At 43.6% G+C, this 21,512-nt stretch overlaps 1 pseudogene; it reads right to left on the bottom strand.

The window, feature by feature from the left end:
- Nucleotides 1-21,512, bottom strand: part of LOC122934332 — a 226,634-nt pseudogene that overhangs the window by 146,678 nt on the left and 58,444 nt on the right.

The following is a 21,512-nucleotide window of genomic DNA, read 5'->3' as shown; positions in this document are numbered from 1 at the left end:
CGTATGTCATAATCAATATAACAATATAACAAAACAACAACAAATACAGGTGCACTCTGCAGTCTCACTAAACCCTCAAACTGATTTTAAAATTGAGAGATTAGTCAACATGTCCTACAGTGTAGAACATGTCTAAGCCCGGGCACCACGTCAAGGTTTCTCAAGTAGCCCGAGACCTAACACTCTCCTACCTGAGCCGTATGGGCGATACCAGGAGCCAGTGGGCAAATTACAGGAGCATGAGGCCGACTCACAAACAGCTCACCAGTTACCTCCAGCATGTAACCATGCTTGCAATGGGAGGAGGGAGGAGTCTGCGAGTCCCACTCAAGACTGACTGATATGGCCCAGGCCTCACAGGTGCACCTAAATGTGGCCTGTAGATGGAAAACAGGCACATTTAAATTGGAGTTTATACACCTCCAGGAATCTATATATACAAACAAAAAGACAGGGTGGCATTAGCAGGAGGTGCTCAAACCCACATGCAGTCGTGCATATATACAGGGGAGCAAATCCTGCACTTGTGGCCCGTTGCTAATGGCGATGTAGATGGAAAACAGGCACATTTAAATTGGAGTTTAGCTTAGACATGTTCTACACTGTAGGACATGTTGACTAATCTCTCAATTTTAAAATCAGTTTGAGGGTTTAGTGAGACTCCAGAGTGCACCTGTATTTGTTATTGTTTTGTTATATTGTTATATTGATTATGACATACGCACTTGTTACCTTGTGTGAGATGTCTATTGTGGCACTTGTGGTTCGCCGCGGGCATCCTCCACCGTATGCATTTTGCTGGGGATCGCCATTAGCAACGGGCCACAAGTGCAGGATTTGCTCCCCTGTATATATGCACGACTGCATGTGGGTTTGAGCACCTCCTGCTAATGCCACCCTGTCTTTTTGTTTGTATATATAGATTCCTGGAGGTGTATAAACTCCAATTCAAATGTGCCTGTTTTCCATCTACAGGCCACATTTAGGTGCACCTGTGAGGCCTGGGCCATATCAGTCAGTCTTGAGTGGGACTCACAGACTCCTCCCTCCTCCCATTGCAAGCATGGTTACATGCTGGAGGTGACAGGTGAGCTGTTTGTGAGTCGGCCTCATGCTCCTGTAATTTGCCCACTGGCTCCTGGTATCGCCCATACGGCTCAGGTAGGAGAGCGTTAGGTCTCGGGCTACTTGAGAAACCTTGACGTGGTGCCCGGGCTTAGACATGTTCTACACTGTAGGACATGTTGACTAATCTCTCAATTTTAAAATCAGTTTGAGGGTTTAGTGAGACTGCAGAGTGCACCTGTATTTGTTATTGTTTAGCTACACTATCACACATATTATAAATAGCAAATATAGTAAGATTTAATAGTTTGCACATTCAACAAAAAGAAAATAATAAAAAAAAAACATACCTCAACATCACGATGAGCCGTTCCTCAGGAGAACTGCAGCGCCTAATATTTGTGTCCTGGTATGTGAGGCCAGGGCGCAGAGAGTCACTAACAAGTCAAAGCTGTCCACAGACATACCCATGAAATTTCGGTGAACCCAATGCCTCCTCCCCCTCGGTTCCACAGTCAGCATAGTTTGCTGCTGTTCCTGTTGCCGAGAAAGCAGCCAGCAGAAGAGAACCAGTTCCTCCGAATCATCAGCCATGATACAACAGATAACAGTAGCCAGAAACCAATGTCTGCCAAACACAGGATTGCAACTAAGCTCTCAATGCTGCAACAAGCTGCATACAATGGAGTAACAACAATCACATGACCAAGTTATATAGGGGGAGTGAAAAAGGGGATATGTCCAAAAATTATTACCAAATTCCTGTTTCCGTTTGCGATCCGCAGAAAACGCATGGCATACGGAAACCATAGAGAGATGTTTTTTGCGGAAATACGGAACGGAAACACTACAAATCCAAAAAACGGAACAAAAGATCAGTGAAATACGGACAGCAAAATACATACGGCCGTGTGCATGAGGCATTGAAGTGAAGAAATAGCTTGGTTAGGGAAGACTCCGGATGTAATTTGGCTAATAAAATTCTTAAGTAATCAATTAAAAGGGTCATGATTTGGTGCTGTAAATTGGATGTATTATACAAAGAAATAGTAATCTTGAACCAGGAGGCGGAGATCCAAGTGGAGTAGAGGTTGAGGAGGAGGTGGATGTGGCAATGTAGGTGAAAGAGGTAGAGTAGGAGGTAGCCAACACTGTTTTTGTGTTTTTTATTTTATTTTGTTTATTTATTTATTTTTAATTTGGGAAGGCCCCAAGACATTGGGAAATGGCAAACAGAGCAAACAAACTGCTGGAGTATAACAATGGCTGGTTGCGGACGGTATGCTTATCTAATCAGCCCAAAGTATGGACAAGTCCTATGGAATCCATGCCTGGTTCATTCTAATGAACATGAGCTTGTCCACATTGGCTGTAGACAGGTGGATGTGCCTGTACGTGATCACACCCTGCTGTGCTAAACACACGTTCGGACAATACACTTGCCACAGGGCAGGCCAGCACCTACAAGGTGTAAAGGGCAATCTCAGGCCATGTGCCCAATTTGGAGACCCAGAAGTTAAATAGGGCAGACTCATCAGTCAGTACGCGCAGACATGTGGACACTTACTCTTCCACCATGTTGCTGAAACATTGCCTCCTGCTAAGACAGTCCGTATCAGATGGTGGTGCTGGATGTTGTGGCATGCTGACAAAGGTTTTTCACATTTCGGCCATGCTAACCCTCCCTTCTGAGGTGATGCAGCTTCCCCAGCTGTTTTGGCGACTCCCTCCTCATCCTCGTGCTTCCACTGAGCCCCTGCTGTCAGGTGGGAAAGCCATCAGTAGTGCGTCTAGCAGCATACACTTGTATTCATACATCTTTGGATCACGCTCCAGTGATGGAAGTAAGGACGGCACCAGTAATCACCCAGTAATCAGCACTGGTAACAATCAGGGCAACTCAGATGTCATTGCGCAGGCGTGCCAGCCTCCCCAGACGCAACAACAAGCTGTGCTTGGTGGAAGCTGTATCATCTGTGTCCTCAGTATTCCCCCAGCCACGCTCCAGTAATGCCTGTGAGTGATTTGGGTGCCACCCTGCTGTGAACGGGGATCCTCCTCCTCATCCTCCAAAACTGTGCCCTGGCTGTACAGTTGTGTACCTGGCCGCTGTTGGTGCAGGAACCCACCCTTCGAGCCACCTGTGAACGACTGGCCTGATAAGGCTATTTTCACACTAGCGTTTTTACTGGATCCGGCGGGGTTCAGCAAATACACTTACATTACTCATAATACAACCATCTGCATCCGTTATAAACGCATCCGGTTGTATTATCTTTAACATTGCCAAGACAGATTCGTCATGAACTGCATTGAAAGTCAATGGGGGACAGATCCGTTTTCTATTGTGGTCGATTGTGGCAGAGAAAATGGATCCGTCCCCATTGACTTACATTGTGGGTCATGCCGGATCCGTTTTGCTCCACATCCTAGAACGGAGAGCAAACTACAACATGCTGGGGAACGCAACTAAACACAACGAAATGCATTTTGGAGCATTCCGTTCTATTCAGTTCAGTTTTGACAATGAATGGGGACAAAACGGAAGCGTTTTTTTTCCGGTATTGAGCCCCTATGACAGATCTCAATACCAGAAAACGCTAGTGTGAAAGTAACCTAACCGTGTGAATGATCCCTTTTCCTCCTCTTCCCCTGTGCCACCACTTCATCCATCATCGCCTGAAGCATTTTTCAAGGAGGCATAGAAATGGGATAGTAATGCTGATGACGGTGTCATTAGCACTGGCCATGTTGGTGGAGTACTCGAAACAGCGCAACACGGCACACACGTCCCGCAGGTAGGTCCACTCGTTGGTGAAGTGGTGCTGTTCCGCAGAGTAACTCACCCATGCGTGCTGCAGCTGAAACTCCACTATCGCCTGCTGCTTGCACAGTCTCTCCAGCATGTGCAAGGTGGACTTCCACTTCGTAGGTACATCGCATATAAGGTGGTGAACGGGAAGGCAGAAGTTATACTGCAGTGCAGATAGGCGAGCAGCAGCAGGGTGAGAACACCAAAAGCACGCACAGACTGTCCGCACTCTCTGCAGAAGCTCTGACATTTTAGGGTAATTTTTCAGGAACCTCTGCACCTCCAAATTCAACAAATGCACCAGGCAAGGAATGTGCGTCAAATCAGCTACATCCTGAGGTTCTATGAGATTTCACAATGAAAGAAGGCTGAGGGCTGGGCCCACAGGTACTGAGGGTATACAATGCCACACAGACAACGGTTCTTTCCCAGCAGTTGAGTTTACTGAACAATGTAGTGAACAAGAAGCTGAAAATATACAAAACAGATTGGTACACATAGAATAAACCAACACAATAAACAATAAACCAGTAAATGTGATGTTTTCCCCAAAGTCCATTAAGCAGCCTAGCTGCACTTGTATGTTCCTGGACAAGGTCCTCGTTGGGGTGCACCCTAAGTATTGCGCAATACTATTTGTAATCCACAGGGAAATTATGTCTGTCTCTTTTAACTTTAATCCTCACTCCAGCTCCCAGCATATAATACCCCATGAGCAGCCAAAGAGATAAGAAGGTGTCAGAGTATGAGTCCCTTAGGGCTATGCATTAGCTTGCAGCCCATACACTGCAATGTAACTGTACTTGGAGTATTATTGCATGTCCAAATGCCGCTTCAACAGTGTGGTGCAATGCGACGCGGTAAAGCCACACTTACAGTTCCTTGAGCGGGTTCTTGGTGCTTTTTCTTATTTCCTGGTCCACTCCAGAGCTGGATCCTACAGGCATGACAGGGGTCATCACTGCAAACCTCTCCTTCGTTGTCACCAGTCTCCACTGTGAGCTGCTCCATTTCCTTCCAGATTCAGCAGAGATGATCCCTTGAGGTTTCCAGCAGCACCAAGCACAGCATCCGTCTCCTCACTTCCTGCTTCTAGAGGAACCTCCTCCCCTTACACAGGGAGAGTGTGATACAATAAGTCATTTGCTAATTGCAGTGTCAAACCTGCATATTCAGTTTGCTATCACACTTGTAAGGGTCCAAAACAGCTGATAAATTAGCTATTTTCCAACTTTGCAAACTAAATAGGTTATTAGTATTCCTCTGATAGGCAGCTCCAATGTAGACTTTTATCATCTTATCCTTTGTTGCCATCTACTGACCAAAGTGAGATGTTGCAGTATTTATACAATTTTTTACTTAGCAGGGTAATACATTTAAGGTCCCTTGCCCTACATCCTTACATGCCGGCCCACTAGAATTTTGGCGTCCCGACAGCTCTACAAAAAAAATTCATCAACTGCATAGTGTTGAGGGGGGATACCTGCCGTGGAGCGCTCTGATCTGCGAGTCCTCTGTCATTGGTGCTGGAACAGGACCTGACCCCTCCCGGGGTGGTAGCACATTTTCAGGAATAGTGTCCGCTACTGCACAATGGGGGTGGATGACTCATCAGTCTGTAAAGGCAGCATAGGGATTAGCCACCACCATATGTCTCTTGGACTCACAGGCTTCGATTGCCTCTCCTGAACACCCCCAGAATTATCAGTTGGGGAACGACTCTCTGAAAGACAAGGTCTGAACATGTTACGGTGTAATCTTCGAGTCGACTGGGTCTTCCGTATACACCTGCCGTTTCACAGTATATGGCTGTGGTTCCCAGCGGTCATAAAATTTATCTGTGGGCTGTTTAGCATGAACTAATACTCTGTCAACCGGCAACAAGAGGGTAGCCTTCACAGGGGTTTGCTGTTGCAACTTCTCATTGACCAACTGACAGTACTCAATTTGTCTTGGTGCTCCTGCAACCATGAGTCAGCTGTCCTAGGGAACTGTTCCGAAAGAGGTTCAAGGTTCATTTCGGCAACTTCTTGCCCTGGACGACCGAACAGCAGCATGTGTGGAGTATAGCCGGTAGTGTTATGAATACGATTATTATACGCCCAGAATAGTTCAGGCAAAAACTTGGGCAGCGCAACTTACATTCTTTCTCCAGAGTACGGAGCACCTGTAGAAGCGTGCTGTTGAATCTATCACAGGCCCCATTGCCCTGCGGGTGGTATGGTGTCGTTCGTGACTTCTCAATCCCATACAGCCAACACAGCTCTTCCATCAACTTCCCTTGGAAGCAAGCTCCTTGATCAGAATGAATCCGCTTCGGAATTCGTACACCTGGATAAAGTGTTTGCACACTGCACGAGCGTCTGATTCTGCTGTCTAGTCATGGATAGGTACTGCCACAGAGAACTTTGTGAAGTGATCAGTCATCACAAGGCAATACTGGTGACCATTCACCGACTGGCCGATCAAGATCAATCGATCATTAGGATCTCCAGTGGCGCGGACGTTCGGATAACTTGAATTGGGGCTCTCTGCTCAGAAGGCTTCACCAGCTCGCATGCTCGACACTTCTGGCACACTTCATGGACAATCTGCTCCAACTGTAGGCAGTTTACGAATCTTTGTACCCATGTCTTCTCCGCTCCAAAGTGGGCACTCTTCTCATGTCCCTTGAGGGCCACTCTTCGGGCCAGGTTACTAGATATCACTATCTGCCACCTTTCTTCAAGATCGGTAGCCAGGAATACCTTCCAGTACATGATTCCATTTTGGATTCGCAGCCGATCCCACTGCTGCAACAGCTTCCATCCATCTGAGAACAAGCGACTTCACTCTTCAATCTTGGGCCATCTCCCAGTCTTCACCCAGTGTTTTATCTTCTTTACGTCAGGATCATCATCTTGCACTAGAGCCCATTCTTCCTCAGTCATCCCCAGCAACACAGTGCTGTCAGTAGCCACCCCACTTGAGCTGGCCACAGGTGACTGTCGAGGCACTCGACAAAGATCGGGTATCTCAGTCCCTTCATCCTCTTCGTCAACCTCACCAACTGGGACATCCCAGGTGACTCTAGACAGTCAAACTTCGCCAGTCTAGCCATCCATCTCTGGCTTCCGACATGCCCAGGGGTTCTATCAGCATATCTATCCCATTCAGTTTCTGCCGGCTTCCGACAGGCATTAGTATCATCTTCTCCTGTTGCTGAGGTACGGTGCAGGCTGTTCCATATAGGGCATACACTTCTCCAACCGGCTTACCCTCAGGAGTGCTTTTGCAGATACTGCATGTCCGGATCTACCTCTGAAATGCTCTCTGGGTAGGCTTGTGGGAATTCGTTTTTCCTCCAATAACTCGGCCCTCCTTTGTAAACATGAGCTGATCCAATTCCCGCAGAAGTTCATTCCCAATACGACTGGAGCTCCATACCGAGCCAGTTTCTCTACAAGCACCACGTCCTTCTTGCCAACATCTTGTCCGCATAGCTTCATTCTCATCCAAGCCACTCTGAACACAGATATAGCAGTCTGATTTACCGCCGTCAGCTTGATCACGGTGCTCTTGTCAGGCTTCATCAGGTGGCCGAAGTATCTCTCAAAGAACTTCACTGGCATTGTGGTTAGTTCTGACCCTGTAGACTCAAGACATTCCACCATCTGTTCTTCAATCCGCACCTGTAAGTAGGGGCTTTTGGTCACCAGGTCCCGGAGGTCATTAGGGGTAACCTGGCAACTGGCATTCCCCACTGTGTGCCCCACTACTGCGAGGGGTTCCCGTTTAATGTTGGCTGTTCTGGATTTGGGGCCTTTTATGGGCATTGACGAAAGATATGTCCTCTTTCTCTGCAAATCCAACACTGCAGCCCCTTTGCAAAGCCGCACTTAAGTTCCTTGAGCAGGTTCTTGGTGCTTTTTCTTGTTTCCTGGTCCACTACGGGCCTGGGAAGTTCTAATGACAGTCTCCGTTGCCTTGCACAGATTAATCTTGTGAGAGTTGCACGCTTTGGTTGAAGACCTTCCCAAGTCAAATATGGAGCATTTGGAGTGGTGCATGGGAATCAAACTGTGAATTGTAAAACATTTTTCTTAGCAAAGCAAAATATAGCGATGAGATGGATGGAAGGAGACTCCCTCATTTAGGTTTAACATAAAAAAACTGAAATGGGATAATTTACTTACATGCCAGATTTTGGAGTATAGAAAGTCGCAAGGCCCAAGCCTGTGTGACAATACTTTATCACTTAGACATTTTTTCACTCTTCTCGCCACTAGGGAATGGCGGGGCTGGCAAATTGGCTCTGGCACATTCAAACATTTAAACAATTTCAGGTGTAAAAGTTGTCTAAAATTTACTCCTCTCAGGGAGTGGAGTAGAATTTCACGTCAGACGCACACTGCCAGAGTATATGCCTAAGTTATGATGAATTGTATGTTTTGTAATAAATTAGGCACATCCTTTGGCAGTCTAGCGGCTATCAAAGACCAGAGTAAAAAGTCTCTTTGATAAATGACCCTCGAAATGTCCTAAAAAAAAATCCACAAAAGTCTGGATGTGCTAATGGAAGTCTCCCCTCACCATTTGCACACAGTGACCTGACCACCAACTCTTCCTTAAAAGGGTTTCTGTCACCAGAATTAACCCTATTAAACTAGCCGACATTAGCCATGTGCTAAAGTCAGCTGAACCTAACTAGCCTATTCCTACTTTTATCTATGCCCCCGTTACTCCAGAAATATAAGTTTTATAATACTGTATAATTAGCCTCTAAGAGCAGGGGGAGGTGTTACCCCTGCTCCTAGAGGCTCCGTTCTCCCACCTCTGGCCACTCCCTGGTACACTAGATTGATAGGGCCAGGCAGCGTTGGTCTCCTACTGCCGTGTAACTCTCGGGCCTGAGCTGTCCCGTTCAGTATTCGATGCAGGCGCAGTGAGTGAAGGGTGCTCGGCAACTGCCGGCTTCCTCACTGCACCTGCACCAAATACTAAATGGCACGAGATTTTCCCAGAGCACAGGTCCGGCAGGAGGAGGTGAACACTGCCTGGCCCTGTCAATCTAATGTAGCAGGGCGAGGCCAGAGGTGGAAGAACGGAGCCTCTAGGAGCAGGGGCAATGCCCCCCCCCCCTGCTCCTAGAGAATAATTAGCTTATTATAAAACTTATATTTCTGGAGTAACAGGGGCATAGATAAAAGTAGGAATAGGCTAGTTAGGTCAGCTGACATTAGCACATCGCTAATTCTCAGCTAGTTTAATAGGGTTAATTCTGATCACAGAAACCCTACAACTCCGTAGATTCTGGGACTATATCTTATCATCTAAAGAATAAAGAGACATAGGCCCAAAATGCAGATATTTATTAACTAATGGTAACAATATGTTTGACACAGTTATATAAAGTCTAAGGGAATCATGTGAACAAAAGAATTGAACGGCACTCCTCTAGGAGATAGGCGGAGCTCAGTGGTAAAGGGGGTAACAGTATTGATGGGATACTACGGCACTGTGAAGAAATTTAGTAACTGATTTCTTATTTATTTCATTATTTTTATTTCATTATTTTAATCCATCCACATAAATAGTAACTGGCCAACGTTTCGGTCCAACATAGACCTTGTTCATGGCCTGGACAAAAGAACATGGCAATATAAATAATTGGATACATAATTATGATAAACAATAAAGGTACATGATCAGCAATCCGAAATTAATAAAAATGTATTGATAAAGATGTAAGAAATGATGACATAGCAGCAGTAGTAATAAGGAGTATAAAATTTGATAATAATACTGAGGAATAGGATGGTAGAATCACTTCTGGCGATGGTGATTGAGAGACTGAAAATAGAAGTCTGTGAAGTCCAAAAAATAGAACTAGGTAAGTATGGATGAGATAAGATTGCATCAGAGATAGTGGTACTACATGGCTTATAAGGATATTCTTTAACCACTTTAACCCCGCTAGCTGAAACCCCCTTAATGACCAGAGCACTTTTTACACTTCTGCACTACACTACTTTCACCGTTTATCGCTCGGTCATGCAACTTACCACCCAAATGAATTTTACCTCCTTTTCTTCTCACTAATAGAGCTTTCATTTGGTGGTATTTCATTGCTGCTGACATTTTTACTTTTTTTGTTATTAATCGAAATTTAACGATTTTTTTGCAAAAAAATGAAATTTTTCACTTTCAGCTGTAAAATTTTGCAAAAAAAACGACATCCATATATAAATTTTTCGCAAAATTTATTGTTCTACATGTCTTTGATAAAAAAAAAATGTTTGGGCAAAAAAAAAAAATGGTTTGGGTAAAAGTTATAGCGTTTACAAACTATGGTACAAAAATGTGAATTTCCGCTTTTTGAAGCAGCTCTGACTTTCTGAGCACCTGTCATGTTTCCTGAGGTTCTACAATGCCCAGACAGTAGAAAACCCCCACAAATGACCCCATTTCGGAAAGTAGAAACCCTAAGGTATTCGCTGATGGGCATAGTGAGTTCATTGAACTTTTTATTTTTTGTCACAAGTTAGCGGAAAATGATTGTGAGTTCATTGAACTTTTTTCTTTTTTTTCTTACAAAGTCTAATTTTCCACTAACTTGCGACAAAAAATAAAAAATTCTAGGAACTCGCCATGCCCCTCACGGAATACCTTGGGGTGTCTTCTTTCCAAAATGGGGTCACTTGTGGCGTAGTTATACTGCCCTGGCAATTTAGGGGCCCATATGTGTGAGAAGTACTTTGCAATCAAAATGTGTAAAAAATGGCCTGCGAAATCCGAAATATCTTGGCAAAAGACAACTTTTCAAATTTTTTTTATACAAAGTTGGCATTTGACCAAGATATTTCTCTCACCCAGCATGGGTATATGTAAAATGACACCCCAAAACACATTCCCCAACTTCTCCTGAGTACGGCGATACCACATGTGTGACACTTTTTTGCAGCCTAGATGCGCAAAGCGGCCCAAATTCCTTTTAGGAGGGCATTTTTAGACATTTGGATCCCAGACTTCTTCTCACGCTTTCGGGCCCCTAACATGCCAGGGCAGTATAAATACCCCACATGTGACCCCATTTTGGAAAGAAGACACCCCAAGCTATTCCGTGAGGGGCATGGCGAGTTCCTAGAATTTTTAATTTTTTGGCACAAGTTAGCGGAAATTGATTTTTTTTGTATTTTCTCACAAAGTCTCCCTTTCCGCTAACTTGGGACAAAAATTTCAATCTTTCATGGACTCAATATGCCCCTCACGGAATACCTTGGGGTGTTTTCTTTCCGAAATGGGGTCACATGTGGGGTATTTATACTGCCCTGGCATTTTAGGGGCCCTAAAGCGTGAGAAGAAGTCTGGAATATAAATGTCTAAAAAACTTTTACGCATTTGGATTCCGTGAGGGGTATGGTGAGTTCATGTGAGATTTTATTTTTTGACACAAGTTAGTGGAATTTGAGACTTAGTAAGAAAAAAATGTCTGAATGGAGCCTTACAGGGGGTGATCAATGACAGGGGGGTGATCAGGGAGTCTATATGGGGTGATCACCCCCCTGTAAGGCTCCATTCAGACGTCCGTATGATTTTTTACGGATCCACGGATCGGATCCGCAAAACGCATACGGACGTCTGAATGGAGCCTTACAGGGGGGTGATCAATGACAGGGAAGTGATCAGGAAGTCTATATGTGTGATCACCCCCTTGTCATTGATCACCCCCCTGTAAGGCTCCATTCAGACGTCCACATGTGTTTTGCGGATCCGATCCATGTATCAGTGGATCCGTAAAAATCATATGGACGTCTGAATGGAGCCTTACAGGGGGGTGATCAGGGGTTCATAAAGGGTTAATAAGTGACAGGGGGGGGTGTAGTGTAGTGGTGTTTGGTGCTACTTTAGTGAGCTGCCTGAGTCCTCTGGTGGTCGATCCAAACAAAAGGGACCACCATAGGACCAGGTAGCAGGTATATTAGACACTGTTATCAAAACAGCGTCTAATATACCTGTTAGGGGTTAAAAAAAATCACATCTCCAGCCTGCCAGCGAGCGATCGCCGCTGGCAGGCTGGAGATCCACTCTCTTACCTTCCGTTCCTGTGTGCGCGCGTTCACAGGAAATCTCGCGTCTCGCGAGATGACGCATATATGCGTCGCTGAGCGCAGGGCTGCCACCTCCGGACCGCAGATCTGCGTTAGGCGGTCCGGAGGTGGTTAAAACTAGCACTATTACATATAGGCATGGAGGCATATAGAAATATAAAGGACAGTTGATTGAAATTCATGGATTTAACTGATAATCTAGTTATGCTGTCAGTAACCTATATAAGGAACAAAAGGAGCCAGTGCACAAAAGGAATCAAATCCCAAAAGAGTAGGATAGCAAGAGGTACATTGGTGAGCAGTGGGTCCATACCTTAATTTCATAGGCATTGTACATGGCGGATGGCGTGATTATCAGTGATATCAATAACTGTGTACCATGAGCCTAACCTGCATAATCAGTTGTCCTTTATATTTCTATATGTAGTAAAACTTATGTTATTTGTGGCAAAAAATAAACGCCGCAAATTTTATAACGTATAAACAGTATTGATGTTTTTCCCCATCTTTCTCCCAGAAAGAGTTAAAATAAGTTAATTAGGAGGTCATGTGTACCCCAAAATGGCACCATAAAAACTACAACTTGTAATGCAAGTTGACAAAAAAAAATTAAATCCCTTTGTAGAACATGAAAATAATTTCTCCCTGTGTGGATTCTCCGATGTCTAACAAGATCTGCTTTATGGTTATCACTAGTGTTTAACAAAGCGAACCATCCAAAGTGGAATTCAGTCTGAATTTTAGGAACATTTTTATTTTAAATGAAGCCAAAATTTCCTTGGGCTTCATGATTACGAATCATTTTTCATAATCCACTTGCTCGCACAGAGGCAGTCCGCTCCTCTCAACTAAAATAGACCTGTCGAAGGACCTGCACTCCCAGCATGATCACGTGGTGAAGTCATCACACTAAGCACAGGTCCTTCAGCAGGTCTTTTTCAATCAAGAGAGGAGCCCCTATGTGAGCAAATGGATGAGGTGATTTTAATGGCTGTTAGACAGGTGCACTTCGGTCTAAGGGGGCGTTAAAAATGGTCTCATTGATAGGCTGAATGGGGTTTTAAAATAGTAATTCGTGACAAATTAATTTGGAACGAATCAAATTTCTTGTTGAACTATGACCAAGCTGCAGAATTACATTTTTCAAAAAGTTTGCTCATCTCTAGTTACCACATTCTGAACATTAAAATGGCTTCTTTCCAGTGTGAATTCTCTGATGTTTAACAAGATTTGATTTCTGTTGGAAAGATTTCCCACATTGTAAACAAGAAAATAGCTTCTCCTCTGTGTGAATTCTCTGATGTATAGTAAGATATGATTTCTGTTCGAAAGATTTCCCACATTCTAAACAAGAAAATGGCTTCTCCCCTGTGTGAGTTCTCTCATGTATAACAAGAGTTGATTTAAAAGTAAAACATTTCCCACATTCTAAACAAGAAAATGGCTTCTCCCCTGTGTGAGTTCTCTCATGTATAACAAGAGTTGATTTAAAAGTAAAACATTTCCCACATTCTAAACAAGAAAATGGCTTCTCCCCTGTGTGAATTCTCTGATGTGCAACTAGATTTGGTCCATTTATGAAAGATTTCCCACATTCTAAACAAGAAAATGGCTTCTCCCCTGTGTGAGTTCTCTCATGTATAACAAGAGTTGATTTAAAAGTAAAACATTTCCCACATTCTAAACAAGAAAATGGCTTCTCCCCTGTGTGAATTTTCTGATGTTTAACAAGACTTGATTTATCGGTGAAACATTTCCCACATTCTAAACAAGAAAATGGCTTTGCCCCTGTATGATTTCTCTGATGAATAAGAAGTTGTGATTTCTGCTGAAAACATTTCCCACATTCTGAACATGAATATGGCTTCTCCCCTGTGTGAGTTCTCTTATGCATAACAAGATTTGCTTCACAGTTAAAATGTTTTTCACATTCTGAACATGAAAATGGCTTCTCCCCTGTGTGAATTCTCTTATGTATGACAAGATGTGATTTACGGTTAAAATATTTTTTACATTCTGAACATGAAAATGGCTTCACCCCTGTGTGAGTCATCTGATGTGTAATAAGAGCTGATCTAGAGTTAAAATGTGTTTCACATTCTGAACATGAAAATGGCTTTTCCCCTGTGTGAGTTCTCTCATGTCTAACAAGATTTGATTTACAGTTAAAAAGTTTTTCACATTCTGAACATGAAAATGGCTTCTCCCCTGTGTGAGTTCTCTGATGTATAATAAGATTTGATTTAGAGTTAAAAAGTTTTTCACATTCTGAACATGAAAATGGCTTCTTCCCTGTGTGAGTTCTCTGATGTCTCATAAGATATGATTTAGATTTACAACATTTACCACATTCTGAGCATGAAAGAGCATTCTCCCCTGTATGACTTCTTTGATGTTGAACACTTCTTCTGTGCCTTTTATTTTGCATAACAGTCTGTGATGAATCAGGAGATTGAAAATCCATCCAGAGGATCAGATGATAGATCTTTGTTCTGAAAGTCCGAGGATAGGTCTGAGATAATGGCACGCTCTTCATGTGTATCTTCTTTGATACCACAATCATCTGTTCTAAAATCTGACATCACATGTTTCTCTGAGATCCTGGTACAGTCATCTGCCAAAAAATAAATCTGAGTTTTAACATTTTTAAATAATAGAACCTTAAAATTAAATACATTTAAAACAGTTCTATATAAAGAAAATCCATACAAATTACAAGTCATAGAGCAAAATTCAAATATCAACTGACTATAGGAAAACCGATAACAATCTGACAGTAGACCAATAGCCTGGACCGGTAGATGATGATGTTAGGTCACCAGGCTGTTCACTTGTATTTTCCACTCTTGTGCTGAAGCCAGCATCTTCATAGGTACAGTGTTATAAGCTGGTGTCCGTCTCACACACTGATCACTAACTGCACTTAAGCACAAAATACACCAGAAATTGAAGCTGAAAGCCCACCTTCCATCTCACAGAAAATTGACTACTAAACGAGATAGATGAGGTGGCAAATCATAATGAGGTCGTTATTATGGGGACTTCAATTACTCAGATATAGACTGGGAAACTGAAACCTGTACATCTCATAAAGGAAACGGGTTCTTGGTAATAACTAAGAGACAATTACCTTTCCAAACTGTTTCAGGACCCGACTAGAGGGACGGCCATACTAGACTTAGTATTAACCAATAGACCTGACAGAACAACAGATGTGCAGGTTGGGGGACACCTGGGAAATAGTGACCATAAAGTAATAACCTTCCAATTATCATTCATAAGAGTGTTTCTTCAGGGAGGAACAAAAATACCAAACTTCAAAAAAGCTAAATTTAGCCAACTAAGAGAGGTCATAGGCCTAACTAACTGGGAGAAAGTCCTCAAAAATAAAAAATACAGCCACAAAATGGGATATTTTTAAAAGCATCCTAAAATCTAATTGTGAGAGGTACATACCTCTTGGGATTAAAAGGTTAAGGAACAAGAAGAAACCAATGTGGATAAATAAAACTGTAAAGAAAGCAATAAATGACAAAAAGAAAGCATTTAAATCACTAATACAGGAGGGTCGAGAGGAAGCACTGAAAAACTAAAAAAGGAAAAAAATAGAATATGTAAAAAACTAATAAAAGCGGCCAAACTAGAGACCAAGAGATTAATTGCCAAAGAGAGCAAAACTAACCCTAAAATGTTCTTTAACCCCTTAAGGACATAGGACGTACCGGTACGCCCTATTTCCCGAGTCCTTAAGGACCAAGGACGTACCGGTACGTCCTGACTTAAAATCGTAATTCCGGCGCCGCGGGGGTTAATCGGAACGGGATTTCGGCTGAAATCATTCAGCCGGCATCCCGTAACAACGCAGGGGGGGGGTTATTGGACCCCCCCGTATCGGCGATCGCAGAAAACCGCAGGTCAATTCAGACCGGCGGTTTTCATGCCTTTCCAGTCCATTTGGGTGTCCTGTGACCCAATGAACCGGAAAAAGATTGCGATCGGTGGCGTAATTATACACCCCCAATCGCAGTCCGAGGATTTGGAGAGGCGGTGCTGGCCCTGGTGCTGAACACTGCTGTCCAGGGTGCTGATTGGTGCAGGGGAGAGAGGCGCGAGATTCAAACTTCCTGCGCTCCTCTCACCCCTCCTCTTCCTGTCCAGCACCCTGACCGTGCAGCATCGTCCAGCACCAGCTCCTGTGTCCCCCTAATCGGCATCCATCACCCTCCTGCACCCATTGCCACCCAGGTAGGTTAGGGTCAGTGAGGGAGAGGCACCGTTAGGCAGGGAAAGAAGGGAAAAGTAAGTTAGGAAAAAAATAAAAATAAAAAAATAAAAAAGTACTTTTATTCCAAACTTCCATCTATCCATCTAACCCTAACCCAGACCCCCCCCCCCCCCTGCCAGTTTCCCAGCCCACCAAATAAGTCCACCGGAGCCCCCTGCCGATGAACTTAGCTGGTGTCCCCCAGTGGACTTTGAGCCTGAGATTCTGGATTTCGCTGGCAATCCTGGAATCCAGATTCCCACAGTGGGGTTTACTGAAATAGACTATTTTAGTTTTTTTTTCAGTAACCCGCTGGTGAATTTGATGGTGGAGCAGACGAATCTGTACGCCCAACAGTTCGTCGCTCAAAACCCAGGCTCAGTTTTGGCTAGACCCGGTGGCTGGACGCCGGTCATTGCAGCCGAAATGAGGACATTTTGGGGCCTCATGCTGCATATGGGTCTAGTCCAAAAACCCAGTGTCAGGCAATACTGGAGTGGGGACGTCCTGTACCAGACCCCACTGTACAGTATAGTCATGACACGTCACCGGTTTGAGGCCACCCGGAAATGTCTGCATTATTCCGATAATGCAGCATGTCCACCCCGAGGTGATCCTGCCTATGACCGGCTGTATAAGATACGGCCGGTCATCGATCACTTTGGGGCCACATTTCAGCAGGCCTACGTACCTGGAAGGGAGGTCGCGGTTGATGAATCTCTCGTTGCGTTCAAGGGGAGACTCAGTTTCCGCCAATATATTCCCACAAAGCGGGCGAGGTATGGCGTGAAGCTATACAAAATTTGTGAGAGTACCTTAGGGTACACTTACAAATTTCGTGTGTACGAGGGGCGAGATTCCCGTATTCAACCCCCAGAATGTCCCCCCACTCTGGGTGTTAGCGGGAAACTCGTGTGGGACCTTATGTACCCACTGCTGGATAGTGGTTACCACTTGTACGTGGATAACTTTTATACCAGCATTCCCTTGTTCAGGTCCCTTGCCGCCAGATCCACGTTCGCTTGTGGGACCGTGCGGAAAAATCAACACGGCCTCCCTGCCAACCCCCTCCAGGTACCTATCCCCAGGGGTGAGACCCGTGCACTTACCAGTGGAAACCTGTTGCTGGTCAGGTATAAGGACAAGAGGGATGTCCTTATGCTGTCCACAATCCACGGTAACAGCACCACCCCAGTCCCTGTGCGAGGTACCGCGGCAACGGTCCTCAAGCCCGATTGTATGGTCGACTACAATCGGTATATGGGAGGAGTTGATCTCTCTGATCAAGTCTTCACGCCATATAACGCCATGCGCAAAACCCGGGCATGGTACAAAAAAGTTGCGGTCTACTTGGTGCAGGTTGCCATGTACAACTCTTTTGTACTATCCCGAAGCGCTGGCAGCACGGGGACATTCCTCCAATTCTATGAGGCAGTCCTCAAGGACCTGATCTTTTCGGACCGGGAAAGAGCAGGCCGGAGTATCTCGGGAACTGGAGGCGCCCGGATCATCCCTGGCCAACACTTTCCAGGTGTGGTCCCCCATACTGGAAAGAAGGGACGAACCTAAAAAAAGTGCAGAGTGTGTCACAAGAGGGGGATACGGAAGGACACCACTACTCAATGTGACACGTGCCCCGATCATCCGGGCCTCTGCATTATCGATTGCTTCAGGGAGTATCACACTTCCATGGAGTACTACATTTTTATAATCCCCAACAGTTCACTAGAGAACATAAAACACTATGGCTCTCAGACTTTGGAGACACGAAAACAATTTTTCTTTCCCCAAAAAATATTAGTTTTAGTGCAGGCATCCTCAAACTGCGGCCCTCCAGATGTTGTAAAACTATAACTCCCAGCATGCCCAGACAACCTACAGCCATCATCAGGGCATGGTGGGAATTGTAGTTTTACAACATCTGGAGGGCCGCAGTTTTAGGATGCCTGCTTAGTGTCTCCAAAGTCTGAGAGCCATACATATTGGGCATCGTCGTGTGCGTAAAAGTCGTCGCTATAAAAATAACTTTTGACCAAACGCCTCGGATGAACGGTGTTAAAAATATAAAATAAAAACAGTGCCAAAACACCTATTTTTGGGCAAAATTTCAATTTAAATCCATTTTGCCGGTAATAAAGCAAGGGTTAACAGCCAAACAAAAATAAATATTTATTGCCCTGATTCTGTAGTTTGCAGAAAAACCCCATATGTGGTCGTAAATCGCTATATAGCCGCACGGCAGGGCATAGAACGAAGGGAACTTCATACGGTTTCTGGAAGGCAGATTTTGATGGACAGTTTTTTTTTTTGACACCATGTCCCATTAGAAGCCCCCCTGATGTAGCCTAGACTAGAAACTCCAAAAAAGTGACCCCATCTAAGAAACTACACCCCTCAAGGTATTCAAAAGTTACTTTACAAACTATGTTAACCCTTTAGGTGTTCCACAAAACTAAATAGCGAATGTAGAAACAATTTTAGAATTTAATTTTTTTGTTACATTGCCTCAAAAAAAGAGTAATATAGAGCAACCAAAAATCAAATTTACCCCAAAAATAGTCCCAAAACAACAACCACCTTATCCCGTAGTTTCCTAGATGGGGTCACTTTTATGGAGTTTCTACTCTAGGGGTGCATCAGGGGGCTTGAAAGGGTACATGGTGTAAATAAACCAGTCCAGCAAAATCTGCCTTCCAAAAACCATATGGCGTTCCCCTCCTTCTATGTCCTGCCGTTTAGCCAAATAGTAGTTTACCACCACATATGGGGTGTTTCTGCAAACGACAGAATCAGGGCAACCCATTTTGAGTGTTGTTTGGCAGTTAACCCTTGTTTTACTCCTGGAAAAAATTTATTATATTGGAAAATGTTCAAAAAAATTGAAATTTTAAAATTGTTTCTCCATCTGCCATTAACTCTTGTGGAACACCTAAAGGGTTAACAAAGTTTGTAAACCCAGTTTTGAATACCTTGAGGGGTGTACTTTCTTAGATGGAGTAACTTTTTTGAAATTTCTATTCTAGGGGTGCAACAGGGGGCTTCAAATGGGACATGGTATAAACAAAACCAGTCCTGCAAAATCTGCCTTCCAAAACCCATATGGTGTTCCCCTCCTTCTATGTGCTCCCGTTCGGCCAAACAGTAGTTTACGACCACATATGGGGTGTTTTTGCAAACTACAGAATCAGGGCAACCCATTTTGAGTGTTGTTTGGCAGTTAACCCTTGTTTTACTCCTGGAAAAAAATTATTATATTGGAAAATTTTCCAAAAAATAGACATTTTAAAATTGTTTCTCCATCTGCCATTAACTCTTGTGGAAGACCTAAAGGGTTAATGAAGTTTTAAAAAACAGTTTTGAATACCTTGAGGGGTGTATTTTCTAGAATGGGGTCATTTTGGGGAGGTTTCTATTATCTAAGCCTCACAATATGACTTCAAACCTGAACTGGTCCATAAAAAGTGGGATTTTGAAGATTTCTCAAAAATTTCAAAATTTGCTTCTAAACTTCTAAGCCTTGTAACATCCCCGAAAAATAAAATATCATTCCCAAAATGCTACAAACATGAAGTAGACATATGGGGAATGTAAAGTCATCACAATTTTTGGGGGTATTACTATGTATTACAGAAGTAGAGAAACTGAAACTTTGAAATTTGCTAATTTTTTTAAATTTGGGGTAAAAAATGTCATTTTTTATGCAAAAAAATTAACTTTTTTGACCCAATTTTAGCAGTGTCATGAAGTACAATATGTGACGAAAAAACAATCTCAGAACGGCCTGGGTAGTCAAAGCATTTTAAAGTTATGAGCACTTAAAGTGACACTGGTCAGATTTGCAAAAAATGGCCTGGTCCTTAAGGTGAAAATGAGCCTGGTCCTTAAGGGGTTAATTATATAAATGGTAAAAAGTATAAATCTGAAGGTGTCGGCCCTTTACAGAGTGATGAGGGGGGAGTTGCAGAGAGCGATGAGGAGAAAGCAAAGCTACTAAATATTTTTTTCTCTACTGTATTAACTGATAAAAAAATAAACTGTCATATGAAATGCAGAATGTAAAAGTAAATTCCCCATTAAAAGTGCCCTGTCTGACCCAGAAGAAGTACAGCGGCATCTTAAAAAGATTAATAGACAAATCGCCAGGACCGGATGACATACACCCCCATATCCTAATAGAATTAAGTAATGTCATAGCCAGACCCTTAATTCTGATATTTAAGGACTCTATACTGACAGGAAGTGTTACACAGGATTGGCACATAGCAAAATGTGGTGCCAATATTCAAAAAGGGTCCAAAAAACAGAGCCCGGAAACTATAGTCCGTTATGTTTAACATCCGTCGTGGGTAAACTGTTTGAAGGTTTTCTAAGAGATGCTATCTTTGAGCACCTCAATGAAAATAAGCAAATAACGCCATTTCAGCATGGCTTCATGAGGGATCGGTCATGTCAAACTAATTTCATCAGTTCCTATGAGGAGGTAAGTTCTAGACTTGACAGCGGCGAATCAATGGATGTCGTATATCTGGACTTCTCCAAAGCATTTGACACTGTACCACATAAAAGGTTGTTATATAAAATGAGAATGCTCGGACTGGGAGAAAACGTCTGTATGTGGGTAAGTAACTGGCTCAGTAATAGAAAACAGAGGGTGGTTATTAGTGGTACACACTCAGATTGGGTCACTGTCACTAGTGGAGTACCTCAGGGGTCAGTACTGGGCCCTATCCTCTTCAATATATTTATTAATGATCTTGTAGAAGGCTTGCACAGTAAAATATACATTTTTGCAGATGACACTAAATTGTGTCAAGTAATTGACACGGAAGAGGACGGTATACTGCTACAGATGGATCTGGATAGATTGGAGGCTTGGGCAGATAAGTGGCAGATGAGGTTTAACATTGACAAATGTAAGGTTATGCACATGGGTAGGAATAATGCAAGTCACCCGTACATACTAAATTACTAAATAGTAAAACACTAGGTAAGCCTAACATGGAAAAGGACCTAGGAATATAAGTGAAGCGCAAACTAAGCAGTAAAAACCAGTGTCAGGCAGCTGCTGCCAAGGCCAATAAGATAATGGGCTGCATCAGAAGGGGCATAGATGCCCGTGATGAGAACATAGTCCTACCACTTTACTAATCACTGCTCAGACCACACATGGAGTACTGTGTACAGTTCTGGTCTCCTATGAACAAGGCAGACACAGCAGAGCTGGAGAGGGTTCAGAGGAGGGCAACTAAAGTAATAACTGGAATGAGGGAACTACAGTACC

Source organism: Bufo gargarizans, chromosome 4 (genome assembly GCF_014858855.1).
Source record: "Bufo gargarizans isolate SCDJY-AF-19 chromosome 4, ASM1485885v1, whole genome shotgun sequence".
In the NCBI taxonomy this organism is placed as follows: Eukaryota; Metazoa; Chordata; class Amphibia; order Anura; family Bufonidae; genus Bufo; species Bufo gargarizans.
This window is presented reverse-complemented; position numbering and strand designations above follow the sequence as displayed.